We start from the raw sequence: 13045 nt of genomic DNA on the forward strand, positions 1-13045 counted from the left end.
GAAATGTGAAGAAAGAATATAATCAGGTTCTTGTTGGATTATAAATTGTCATCATGGTCCCAGAATACCTCATTCTGGTTTCTCATCTGCTTTTGACATGGCGCAGTCTTTTCTCACCGAGTTATTTTATGTTCTGGACTACGAAGAGTTAAGTGATTCCCAAAGTCTGATAAGTCACTGCTATTTATCTTTCTATAGAGAAGTTTTAATGTTTTGGAAACAGCAGCTGTTGTTCAGCATAAACTAAACTATACTGTAGCCCATGTCATTGCTACTAACTTAGAGGACTCTGAGTGAAAACAAATACAAAAATTTCTGGTTCTTCTTCTTCCTTTTCCTCTCATCCGTCTCTTCTTCACTTCGGTCTTGCCTGAGCAGCCTTAGGGGCAAACAATTTCAATTTCTCTCCGACAGTGTGACTAGGACAGCACTCTCAATGAACACACAAGGACTCAAACACAAAAGTGTGCTCATACAGCTGTGAACCATTCACCTTTTGGCAACAATGGAGGCTCTGCTTAACAAAAAAGGAAACACAACCTAAGTAATTTTAAAATATTTTGTCATTTATATACACACCATGTCAGACTATAATTCTGAAGTGTGATACATTACAAACTATCTTTATGGCTATTACTGAATAGCGGTTGCTGATAACAACAGTGCATTCTGCCATTTGTGTCTGTCTTGCACTCTGCTCCCTTTCTCTTTCTCCTTCTATACGTGTGAGGAAGGGAGCACCTGGGTCTTTTAATTCTTCCTTTCTTCCTTTATTTATTTTTGTGTGTCTAGGTCAGTACTTGTCTTGAGGACTTAACGTCATCAAGGTTGGTTTACTCAAGTAAAAATGCCTCTATCTGATAAATTCAAAGACAGAAAGTCGCTCATGTTTTCAGTATTTCACAAGAAACCAATGAGGGGTGGGGAGCAAAGATGTTCTTAAAGTTAAAATAATATTTAAGTGTTATTTTGGTTGTGTAATATTATTGAAAATGTTTAATTTATGAGCAATTCTTAATTCAATCAAGTCCCATAAGTTAATGATCCATGCATTACAGTTTTGTCAGCATACTCTTGAACTTGTTAGGCTAATCTGCCTGAAGTGTGGTTTCTTGTTTAATTTTTTTTCTTAGTTGGTCTGTAATTTACGGTCTGTCAACTCATGAATTTTTGAGGGGTGATACAATCATTATTTGTTGTATTCATTAAGTTCATTAAAAATGATTTAATTTTTTTAAGAGAATAGACTCAAAGAGAAAAACCCTCAAGAGAAGTGAAAGCATAGGCTTTGAGGTAGGCCAAATAAGGCACCATGGACCTTGGGGAATCTTTTTAAGGATGAATATAAAGTCAATCCCACTACAAAGCAGGAGTTAGAGAAAAAACATCTCCCATGTGCCGACTCTGTTCTTCTCCTGCTCACACCCCCCTTTCCCTAGGCATCATCCTTAATATGTTAGGGAATAGGATCTTTGCTTAGGAGGATTCACCTGTGGAGATACAGTTCGGCCAGTGCAGGTATTGATATTAAATCTAAATGTAACATTTTATGGTACTTTAGGGATCTCTCATTATTTTTTACTGAAAATACCCCTTATTGAATTAACAAAAGCTTTCATGACTTAATTTGAATCTGTGATTGCTGGAACAGAACCTAAAGCCTAAGGGGAATTATTAACAATTTATGAGAAATCTTTAAGAGATTGAAAGGGCTAATAGATCTAAAAGAAAATTTAAGTTAAGGTAGATAAGCTGATTAGTGTGAATACCAAAGAGCAAAGTTTATAAGATTTGAATTGTATTCCTTGAAAAATTTTATGTTAATAAGTTCTCTAAGGTGGATAAATAGATAAAATCTCAAAAAGCAAAATTTCAAGTCTCTCTCTTTTATCAATTACTTAAAATGTTAATGGTGTATCTAATAGTCTTTTCCCCCCTGTAAAAATAAGTGATTATTTCAAAATATGAAATGTAAGTGGTCAGTTTGTGTAGAATACAGTGACAGAAAAAAAAATTAAGAATTGGAAAGAAGGAAAGGCAAAGGGCAAAAAGCTTTATTCAACTGAATCAGCAGAAAGTGGGACTTCTTAAAACTTAAAATCCAGAAAGAGTTTAGTCCAATTTTTCTATTTCTTCTTAAAGCCACAGTTTTCTTTTATCCTGGACGTGGAATGAGCTAATGGACAGGACCTCCCATTTACTTCAATTCCTTGCCTGTACAATTTGCTGCAGAATTACTTTTTCTCACTGAACTCTATCATGTGTTACTGAAAGAAATAAAAAATATTGCCTTATTGGCTGTGGAGAAAGGAAGTAGCATTTTAGAACCCAACGCAGAGGTCAGCATTTGTTTGTACCTAAGCTTGGTGTCACCCTTCGAGTGGCTTCCAATTGAATGGTTCTATCCCTGTTCAGTTGATAGCCCAACTCACAAAAGAAAACATCTTATTTCTGATACTCCCCATCTGAGGAGACAGAGGCTGCCATTAATCCATTAGAAAAGCCACTGGCACACCTTGGTATTAACAGAAAAATTCCAACGTAACATTGTTTTGTGTAGAGCTGAAAGGCTTAGCAGTGTCAAGTTCTGGTGGCCTGTGTGTTACCGCCCCTCGGGTAGGAGGAGATTCCAAACCTTAAGTTTATATAAGCATCTCTACATTTGTGAAATGTTCTTTTGAAAAAGTTTTGTCAAAAGCATAATTGAACACTAAACCCCGATTGTTCTTTAAAAAAAAACTTATTTTGGTAAGAACACTTACCATGAAATCTACCCTCTTAACAAAATGCTAACTATACAATGCAGTAGTTTTGACTACAGGAAGGGTCTTTGTCCAGCAGACATCTAGAGCTTATTCATCTTGCTTAACTGAAACTTTATTTCTGTTACTTAGTGACTCCGCATTTCCTCCTCCTCACAGTCCCTGGCAACCACCATTCCACAGTGTGATTCTGTTAATTTGACTATTTAGGGACCTCATGTGAGTGGAATCACACGGTATTTGTCTTTCTGTGACTTACTTATTTCACTTAGCATAATGTCCTCAAGGTTCATCCATGTCATTGCATATCGCAGAGTTTTCTTTTTCTTTAATATGGAATCATATGTCATTATAGGCATATAACACATATTCTTTTTCCATTCACCTGTCAATGGACATTTAGGTTGTTTCTACATCTTGGCTATTGTGAATAATGCTGCAATGAACATGAAAGTGCTAATGTCTCTTTGAGATTCTGACTTCAATTCTTTTAGGTAAACACCCAGATACGGGATTGCTGGATAATATGGTTGTTCTATTTTTCAATGTGGGGCTTGAACTCACAACCCTGAGATCAAGTCCTGAGCTGAGATCCGGAGTCGGATGCCTAACCGACTGAGCCACCCAGGTACCCCTGCCTTTTCTCTTTCTAATTGTTCTCCATACATTCCTCTTCCTTGAGATTCACAAGGCCCTGAAAAATTGGGCTCAAAATGATCTCTCTAGTATCATTTATTATATTCCTCACTCTTCCACACTCTACAAATCTGAATACTCTTCTCTTTTTTTTTTTTTTTTTCTGTTCCTCGAATGTATAGCATTCTATCTGGCTTCTGAAACTTCTCATTGTTGTTCCTAGGAAAACAGTAATTTCCCCTTTCCTTAAATAATTCTGATTATAATTTTCAAACTCAGCTTTTCCTTACAAGTCTGGGTTAGGTGCTTACATTTCACTTGTACTTCTCCAAGGGTAGCACTAACCATCCTTTATTGTAGTTGTCTTTTTGCATATTTTTAATCTTCTCACAAGATTCAAAGTACCGTGAGAGCAAAGACCAAGTTTATTTTGTTTGCCATCACACACTTGGCACATAGTATGTGTTCAATAAAATTTGTTTAGCGGATGCATGGATGTCTGCTACCACTAGATGGTAACTAAAAGAACTGAATAGCACTTACTGAAATAAGCTGACTTTGTGAAAATAGTTTCAACTTTTAGGATTTTATACTTGATGGTGGAAGACATGATTTTTGTGTCCTTTTATTGAAAACAACATATTAATAACAGGGATAATAACTACTACTAACTTCGTTGAGTTTCAATCATGACTAGGTACCATATTAAGAGCTTTATTACATTCTTCCATCCAACCCTTATAACAGCTCAGCAAAATGGGTATTATATTTCCCATGTTACAGATGAGAACACTAAAACTCAGAAGTAACTTATGGCAAGTAACAATAGAAAAAGTCAGAATCTGAATCCAGATCTACTTTCAAAGGTTGTCCTAATGTCACTAAACTAAATAGCTTATTCAGAGAGATTCAGGGAGAAACTTACACTTCCAACATTTGCTTAGTTTCTCTTTACTTGTAAAGTATGATACAGATAATTACATGAGAGAAAGTTCACTAAATACGTGACTGAATAAAAAGTACTCTTTTCTCTCTGACACTGTCTGCTTAGAACTGTACCTAACAAACAGCCATAGATGTAGATATATATCTAACTGTTAGGAGTCTTAATTAATACTTGACCTTCTTCACTTACTCACATATTACAATATCCAATTTCCAGCTTTTCAGGATCTATCATCATTTCTACTTAATGACTATCATTACTTTGTTGCAGGGCTTTGGGATATCATCATCTTTACCATAAATATCGTTGTCAGGGCGTCACGATAAAAATAACAACTAATACTGTGAGTAATCATTCCATGTCCAATTTTGTGGGGTAGTGACTATGATTATCACCATTTTATATTGTCCCACTGGCATTGGTAAGGACGCAGGGCTTATCAAGTGAAGGTGCTAATAAGTGGCAGAACAGCAACATGAATCCAAGCTGTCTGACTCCAGAGGTAGCAATCTTTAGGCGTCAGTGCTTCTTGCTGAGCAAAAAGCTAGAACAAATTTCCTGCTCTGTCTGCCTTCTGTCCCCTTATGCGGGTCAAATAGAGAGGAAATCTCTATTTGTTAAATATAAACATGTGATCTGTTATTTCAGAGCACCTCCCAAATGGGAAGATTCGTGCAACATTTCTAAGGACTCCCAGAAACATCTATGCAGAACCCAGGAGGTTTCTTATCTGAAGTTGAATTCTATATAACTTTTAACTTAATTTTAATTCCTTCAGGAAAGACACATTAGGCTTTACCTGTTCCTTTTTACATATGTTTTACACAAATAGTATTTAAATAACTGCATAATAGAATACAAACCTTATGTTTCAAATTAGTGGTATATTTCTAGTATTTAACAACAAAACCTCCCAGTGAATTAATCACAAAGTTCCTCACATCTGGATTCATTGCCATGATTTGGTGGTAGCTTTTGATCCGACTTGAGAGGGTGTAGGTAATATGTGATAAATTGCTTAGCAAATTAGAAATTAGGACCTTTGACCTGTTGAATTAAGCTAGGGCACCTGTAAATTGAAGAGAGGTAGTTTTCGACATGCAAGGCAAGAAACTAAATACTCAGTGACAGGTATAACTTCTTCTTTACCATTATGTCTGGAAATGCAGGATGTTGCCTTAATGGGCTTTGCTGCTTGGAGATTAGACACGCGAGGCAAAATACTGAGCTCACACTTGTTTGGCAGACTTCTTGATATTTACAAAAATATTTTTGGATGCTGCCTTCTAACCAGAGTCATCATTGTTTTAGCAATTTGCCAACTTTCTGAATGTCTTTAAGATTTGGGGCTTGCCAGAAAAATGCCATGGAGAAAATGTAAAATCCTATCGGCTCACAAATATCATTTTGGTCTGATCAAGTATGAAAAAAAATCATTAAAAATATTCTGAGATGACTTCATGTGACTGTTTGACCATAATCATAAATGCTGAGGTTTTGGACTGTCTTATAGACTTTCTGCTTTGAAATTACTTTTATTACTAAAAATGGAAAGTAGTGTCATGTGAGAACCTGAATGGAGAAACTGTGGTTTAAAAACTATATTAACAAACATCATCACCATTAACAAAGTGGTCAAGGGCAGCTCAAAATATAGAGTTTCATAAAATCCCACAAAAGAAATAAAGTTTCCAGATATTTTGTAGATACCGATGTTAGATGGAGAAAAGAGATGTTCTCCTATAGATCAGTGCCTAGTCGAGCAAGTTCTCAGCTAACTTGGTGCTATCTCTGGTCTCCAGTAACCATTCTTCTCAGAGAATGTTAATGACAGGACCATGCATGAACATTGTGTGGAGATCTGGAAATTAAATAGCAACATCTGGGTTACTAGTTTCTCTCTCTCTCTTTTTAAAGATTTTATTTATTTATTTGAAAGAGAGAGAGAGAGAACAAGTGGAGGAAAGGACAGAGGGAGAAGCAGACTCTCCGCTGAGCAGAGAGCCAAATTCGGGGCTGGATCCCAGGACCCCGAGATCATGGCCTGAGCCAAAGGCAGTCACTTAACTGACTGAGCCACCCAGGCACCCCAGTTATTAGTTTCTCAAGGTAGGATGATCAGTAGTCCTTGGAGAAAGACAGCTTTACATACCACCTTTGATTGTGCAGTCTTGAATTGCTCATCTGTAAAGTGCTTTTGTTGACTGAAGGATCTGTGAGTCAGAATGAACAAAGACATATTCACATTATAGCAGATATGTGGACACACACTTCAGTCTAAGTGTCAAAGCTCAGCAGATATTTTTATAAAAGGAATCTCACTTGCCAAGAGTGACACTTGAAAACTAGCTTCACTTAGCATGTCTGAGTCTCATGAAGATTACATAGCAGCCCAAACACTATCAGAGGCATAAGAAGAAATAAATAAGCACCTTATCACTCAGTGATTTCACCTTAATTTTCTTCTCACTGATAGAATAAATGTTAAATAACATAGGGTGTCGGTTGAGCATATGTGTCAGCCAATAATTAATGTACATTTTATTTATAAAGGGATTTGTTAAAATATGCCCCTATCAATCTAATTACTAATAATCGTTCTAAGATTGTTTCTGTATATATAATGGAGGTGGCAGTTACTTGGATGTGCCTAAATTTTCCAACTTTCTGAGTTATGTCTTTCTTTCATTTATAATACAAATTCTTTTTTTTAAGATTTATTTATTTATTTGAGAGAGAGTGTGTGTGGCAGGGGGCAGGGCAGAGGGAGAGGGAGAGAGAGAGAATCTCAAGCAGACTACACACTGAGGGTGGAGGCCAATGTGGAGCTTTATCTCACAACCCATAGATCATGAGCTGGGCCCAAATCAAGATTTGGACACTTAACTGACTGAGCTACCCAGGTGCCCCTATAATACAAATTCTTAATTTCTCATCCTATGCATACAGAAAACTTACTCATTACTTCCCATTAATGATTTCTTTTTTTAAAAGATTTTTTTATTTATCTATTTGACAGAGAGAGAGAGAGATAGCGAGAGCAAGAACACAAGCAGGGGGAGTGGGAGAGGGAGAAGTAGGCTTCCCGTGGAGCAGGGAGCCCGATGCGGGGCTCGATCCCAGGACCCTGGGATCATGACGTGAGCCGAAGGCAGACCCTTAATGACTGAGCCACCCAGGTGCCCCCCATTAATGATTTCTAAAAGCAGGGATTTTCTGAGTCTTAATTTCCCAGTCACCTCTTGCTCTGACTTCTCACGTCCACGTATTCTTGATGTTACCTGGATCTCACCTCCTGCAGCTGCTCTTCTCCCCATTAGGGGCTCATCCAAAAGTATATCACAGACTCTTGTAATTTCCTAAATCAGTTAGGAAAAATGAGACTATACAAGGATGAGAGTTTTCCTCAATGTCTGGGTATATTGGAGGGTACAGTCATAGTACAGTACCAGAAATGATTGGACATTGAATTCTAGACACCCCTGTCCTTAAAAATGCCTCAGATTTTCCTGCAGAGTTAACTGCTTTCTCTCTGTAGACAACCTTAGTCACCTACACAGCTCCTGCAACTAATTTGATCATCTGTCCTTTTAAACAACCCTGCCAAACATATTGGTCAGTTGACAGAACAAGCAGGACTCAAGAAGAGATAAGGAAATACATTTTTTTCTCTGCTCCCATTGCCACCCACCCCTCACCCCCAATGCTCACTCAAGCCCTATGTCCTTATTCTTCCTTCTTCCCTGAGTAAAATCTGGTAAAGATCCCATGACTTCTGGTCCCTTTTCTATCATAACCATCTTTAAATTGCAAAAAAAAAACAGACTTAGTTCAGAGATTAGAATGCTCTGTGCTCTTAACAGTCAATACTTTGAAACTCATTTTATTTTATTTATTTAAGATTTTATTTATTTATTTGACAGAGAGAGACACAGGGAGAGAGGGAACACAAGCAGGGGCAATGGGAGAGGGAGAAGCAGGCTTCCCGCGGAGCAGGGAGCCCGATGCAGGGCTTGATCCCAGGACCCTGGGATCATGAACTGAGCCGAACGTAGACGCTTAACTACCGAGCCATCCAGGCGCCCCTTGAAACTCAATTTAAATTAAAGCTTCTCCCTGAAGCCCAGTTGGGGGTCTACTGAGGGCAGAACCCCTGAAGCATCATCTCTACTTGGCTTCACACCTCACTGCCCTCCACAGTGAAGAGCTTTGGTCCCTTCAGTATTGCAAGTGGAGAGAGAGAGAGGACAGGTAAAGGGCAGGGAAATTGGCCTTGACTGGAACCCAGATAATTTGGTATTAGTTTCATCTAGGACAGCACATGTTTTAAATTTGAGCCATTTATTTTCTTTTGAGTTGTATTCACGAATTCTTTGGAGGATCCTTTAGTTGTGGAGACTTCTAACCTATATTCTTTTAATTCAGGCAAAGAATTCATCTAGCTTAGTATTTCCCTACAGGTCCCTAATTTCCTGTGGTCCATTCTCCATGGACTGTCTCTCATAAAGTGCCACACTTGGGAAAAGTGCATTTAAGTTGATCTTAAGATATCTGTCCCGCCGGTGCTCCCTTGCAGCATTGGGAAACACCCAACCATCCATGTATTTCAGATGTTCCTTACAGAACTATGTCTCCTTGCTACCATCAGAAGCCAGCCAGCCACAATCACTCACCTTTAGGAAAGTTTTTCAGAGGCAGGTCCTGAAACATTAGTTAAGCTACTTAAAGAGTGATCTTGAGACCTTTCTCACATAGCTTAGGGTACAGTGGAAGTCCCCTCTTATTCACCATGATAAGAGAAGTCGAAGGAATGCATGGCAACTCTCTTCAAAGAAACCCCACCTTCAATTTCCAGTCTCATTCTTCCAACTGGTCCAACATTATTTGAAGATTGGAGGCAGGGGTTTAGCAAAGCATGGCAGTGTTTGCTCACAACCACCTCCTTTGGAGGCCATGCCTAGGAATGTAGATGCTCATTTTGAAATGTAAGTTTGGGGGCCACCTGTTCTTGAGCCTCAGCCAAAAGTAAGACTAATATTGTTCATTTACATCTTGTTACATGAAAAATAAAACCTCATTTACTCCCTAAGAAGATGCTATAGTCATACTTTGAAATTAAAAAAAAAAAACCTCTCAGCTGTAATAAATGGTGGTTCTTCTAAAGACATTGTTATTATGCTATGTACTGCCCTTGGATTAAAGGTGTAAGTAAAATCAGCTAAAGTTTCTTGGTATCTCCAGAGGCCTCTGGTGTACATAGAGAATAAAATATAAACTAAGTATAAATATTTTCTGAACTCTTTGGTTTTACTATTCAGTAAAAAAGGAAGTAAGTGTTAACCCCCACCCCTCTAAAACCCTCAATTTGTTTCCTGGAGTCCATAGTCTCTCATGGTTCGTCTCCCCCTCTGATTTCCCCTCCTTCATTTTTCCCTTCCTTCCCCTAATGTCCTCCATGCTATTCTTTATGTTCCACAAGTAAGTGAAACCATATGATAATTGACTTTCTCTGCTCGACTTATTTCACTTAGCATAATCCCCTCCAGTCCCATCCATGTTGATGCAAAAGTTGGGTATTCATCCTTTCTGACAGCTGAATAGTATTCCATTGTATATATGGACCACATCTTCATTATGCATTCGTCTGTTGAAGGGCATCTCGGCTCTTTCCACAGTTTGGTGACTAACATGACATAATAAAAATAAATAATTAATTAATTAAATAAAATTTTAAAAAAGGAAGTAAGTGTTAGAGTAGGCGTGGGGAGAAAGGCAGAATATGGTGGAGTTGGAGGTTTTTTTCTTCCCCATTCTTTGGGAGAACAGTTATTTCAGACACAAAGATGGCTATCAGAAATAAAAATTCAATGAAACATCTATAAAATTGGAATAGTAGTAATAATATTTCCTCTTAAGGTAAGTTGTCAGAATGTAAATAGTATCTCATGTAAGTACCTATTAAATGTTAGGAATTATTATCATTAACATTATTAAAGCCATTATTGCTGTGCGTCCCCAAGTATCCAGAACAGTGTTCGAAGTGTGAAAGGACATAATAGCTGTTGAATAAATGGATGAATGACTTTGCAGAGTAGTATTGCTGTCCCAAGTGTTCAAAACAACTATTCTAAAGGACATGTTTTTATTCAAATGTTGCTAGATTGTGCTTTTTGGAGGTGAGAATTATCTTCCTTCTTCATTGCTGTATTCCCATGCCTGACGTACGGTCTTCCATGCGTTAATGCTCAATATATAAACATTTTGAAGAAATAGGACACATCTTCAGACGTTTCATATTTAAAATCAGATTTGGTCATTTTGCAGAAAATAATAAGTTAGTACTAGAATCATGGTTATTGGAAGTTCTTTCAGTTCTTGCTACTATTTTTAAGAATTGTGAAAAGATCAAACCTACTGAAATATTAAAATTTTATAAAACTAAAAACTATGTATACAAGTGAAGATCCTTAAGGCTGCCTCCTCAAATTCATTCTCTTCTTTTTCCAGAGAAAAATCATTGTTTTGAGTTAGCTGTTTATCGTGTATGAATTAATAAACAATATATCGTGCCCTTCATGTTTTTAAGTATTATATGATTGTATTCGTTGTGGTTGCATGTTTCTGCAGCTTGCTTTTTTTGAGCAACATTACAGTTTTGAGTTTTAATTAAAATGATACATGTGGTATCTAGTCCATGTCAACTGCTATATAATATTCCATTGAATAAATAAAGGAGAAAAAATGTTTACTGGTTTTCCTATTGATGTACGTCCAAGTTACTAACAAATTCTGCTTTTATTAACAATTCTGCAACAAGCATGCATTAAACCTTCCCATATGTACTGCAGCTTCTCTTTGATACCGGCTGAGAGGTGAAAGCACTGAATCAACAACCCTACTGGTTAGTTTCCACTGGTCTCTAAACCGGTTGACTCTGTATTCTGAAAAGCAGTAAATAAGTAAGAGGTCCTGGGATGCCTGGGTGGCTCAGATGGTTAAGCATCTGCCTTCAGCTCGGGTTGTGATCCCAGGGTCCTGGGACTGAGCCCCGCATCGGGCTCCCTGCTCGTTGGGAAGCCTGCTTCTCCCTCTCCCACTCCCCGTGCTTGTGCTCTCTCTCTCGCTGTGACAAATAAATAAATAAAATCTTTTAAAAAAATAACTCTTTAAAGAGGTCTTTTCCCCCCAAATCCTCTTCGATATATGATATTATTGAACCTAAATATTTTTGCCTGTGATGAATGTGTTTTTATTATAGTTATTGTAGTTTTATTATATTATTGTCTGTGTGAATTTATGTGCATTTCCTTGTTAACTAATGAGATTAAGCTTGTTAATCAGCAATCTAATGATCTGATTTTTTAATAGGATAATTTAATGTTTTTATAAGATTTTAGACTTATTTCTACCATATAATTTTGTGTTTACTACTCCTTTGATTCCTTTTTTTTTTACATCTTTTGTGGAATTCACAGATTTTCATAATCCTCTCTTTTTTATTCACCTACTTATTCGGAAGCCCTACATGACATTTCATTTTTTTTTCTTAAGTTTTAATATACATATAAACTTTAACCTTTCTCGAGAAAGTAAAAATTATTTAGTATATCTATTCTTCTTCTGCATATAACACAGAACTTGACATACTTTACGAATCGAACACCCAACAGTCCAATCTTGGTCTAATATTTCGAAATTTGATTTTATCTCTAAAACGTACACAGTACTAAATTGACCAACATTTTATGAGTCTCTGTTTCCTGAGATCAACTGTGAACCTATATGGCATGGGACATGGTTACAGGGAAAGATGAAGCACAGGGAACAACAATGCCATCCTCTCTAGCTGGTATCAGCTCTTTTATTTATTTATTCTGTTTTTAAAATTATTTATTTATTTATTTAGTTTAGCACATGGAACCTATTGCTCCTTCATCTTCTGTCTTCTGCTTTTACTGATGACACCCATGCTATAGTCTAATAATTATTATTGTTGTTTGGATTATCTCTCTTTTCTTCTTGATGGTTTTTAAGATTTTCTCCTTACCATCATTGTTCTGCGGATTAACTACAACATTTCCAAATGTAGATTCATATTATTTAGCCTGCTTGGTATTCATGGTATATTCCCAATGTCGCATTATTTTTTCAACGCTGGAAAATTATTATAAGTACAGCTTCAAAAATGCAACTGTATTGTTTCTTTCACTCTCATGTAGAACTCCACTGGTATCATGGGGTATCAGTTGGAGCTTTTCAGTTTATGCTTCATATTTCATATAAGTGCTCTTTCTATCTCGTTCTCTCAGGCTAGGTTCTGCATAAATATCTTAGGGGAATATTTTAATTCACTAATTTTCTTTTCGTATGTGTCCGGTCACCGCATATACCTGCTATTGATTGCCCCCCACTCCCACCCTGTGACTCTAATTCTTACTTTCAAGACTTTGATTTGGTTCATTTTCTTACCAGATATTATACCATGTCTGCCTTTTTTGTTACTTAATTTCTTGCTCTTTTTAAAATGAAACTTGTTTCCTTCATCTCTCAGAGCAAATTAATCATATTTATGTTAAACTACTTGTCAGACAATTCCATAAATATATTATCTTTTCCAGCAATGCTTTCCCAACATTAATGTCTATGTGAGTTGCCCAATAGTTTTGGTAAAACGTGGATTTTGATTTAGCAGGTCTCAAGT

This window comes from Eumetopias jubatus, unplaced genomic scaffold (genome assembly GCF_037043125.1).
Source record: "Eumetopias jubatus isolate StellerSeaLion01/CBP00866 unplaced genomic scaffold, mEumJub1_p1.0 scaffold_3, whole genome shotgun sequence".
Classification (NCBI taxonomy): Eukaryota; Metazoa; Chordata; class Mammalia; order Carnivora; family Otariidae; genus Eumetopias; species Eumetopias jubatus.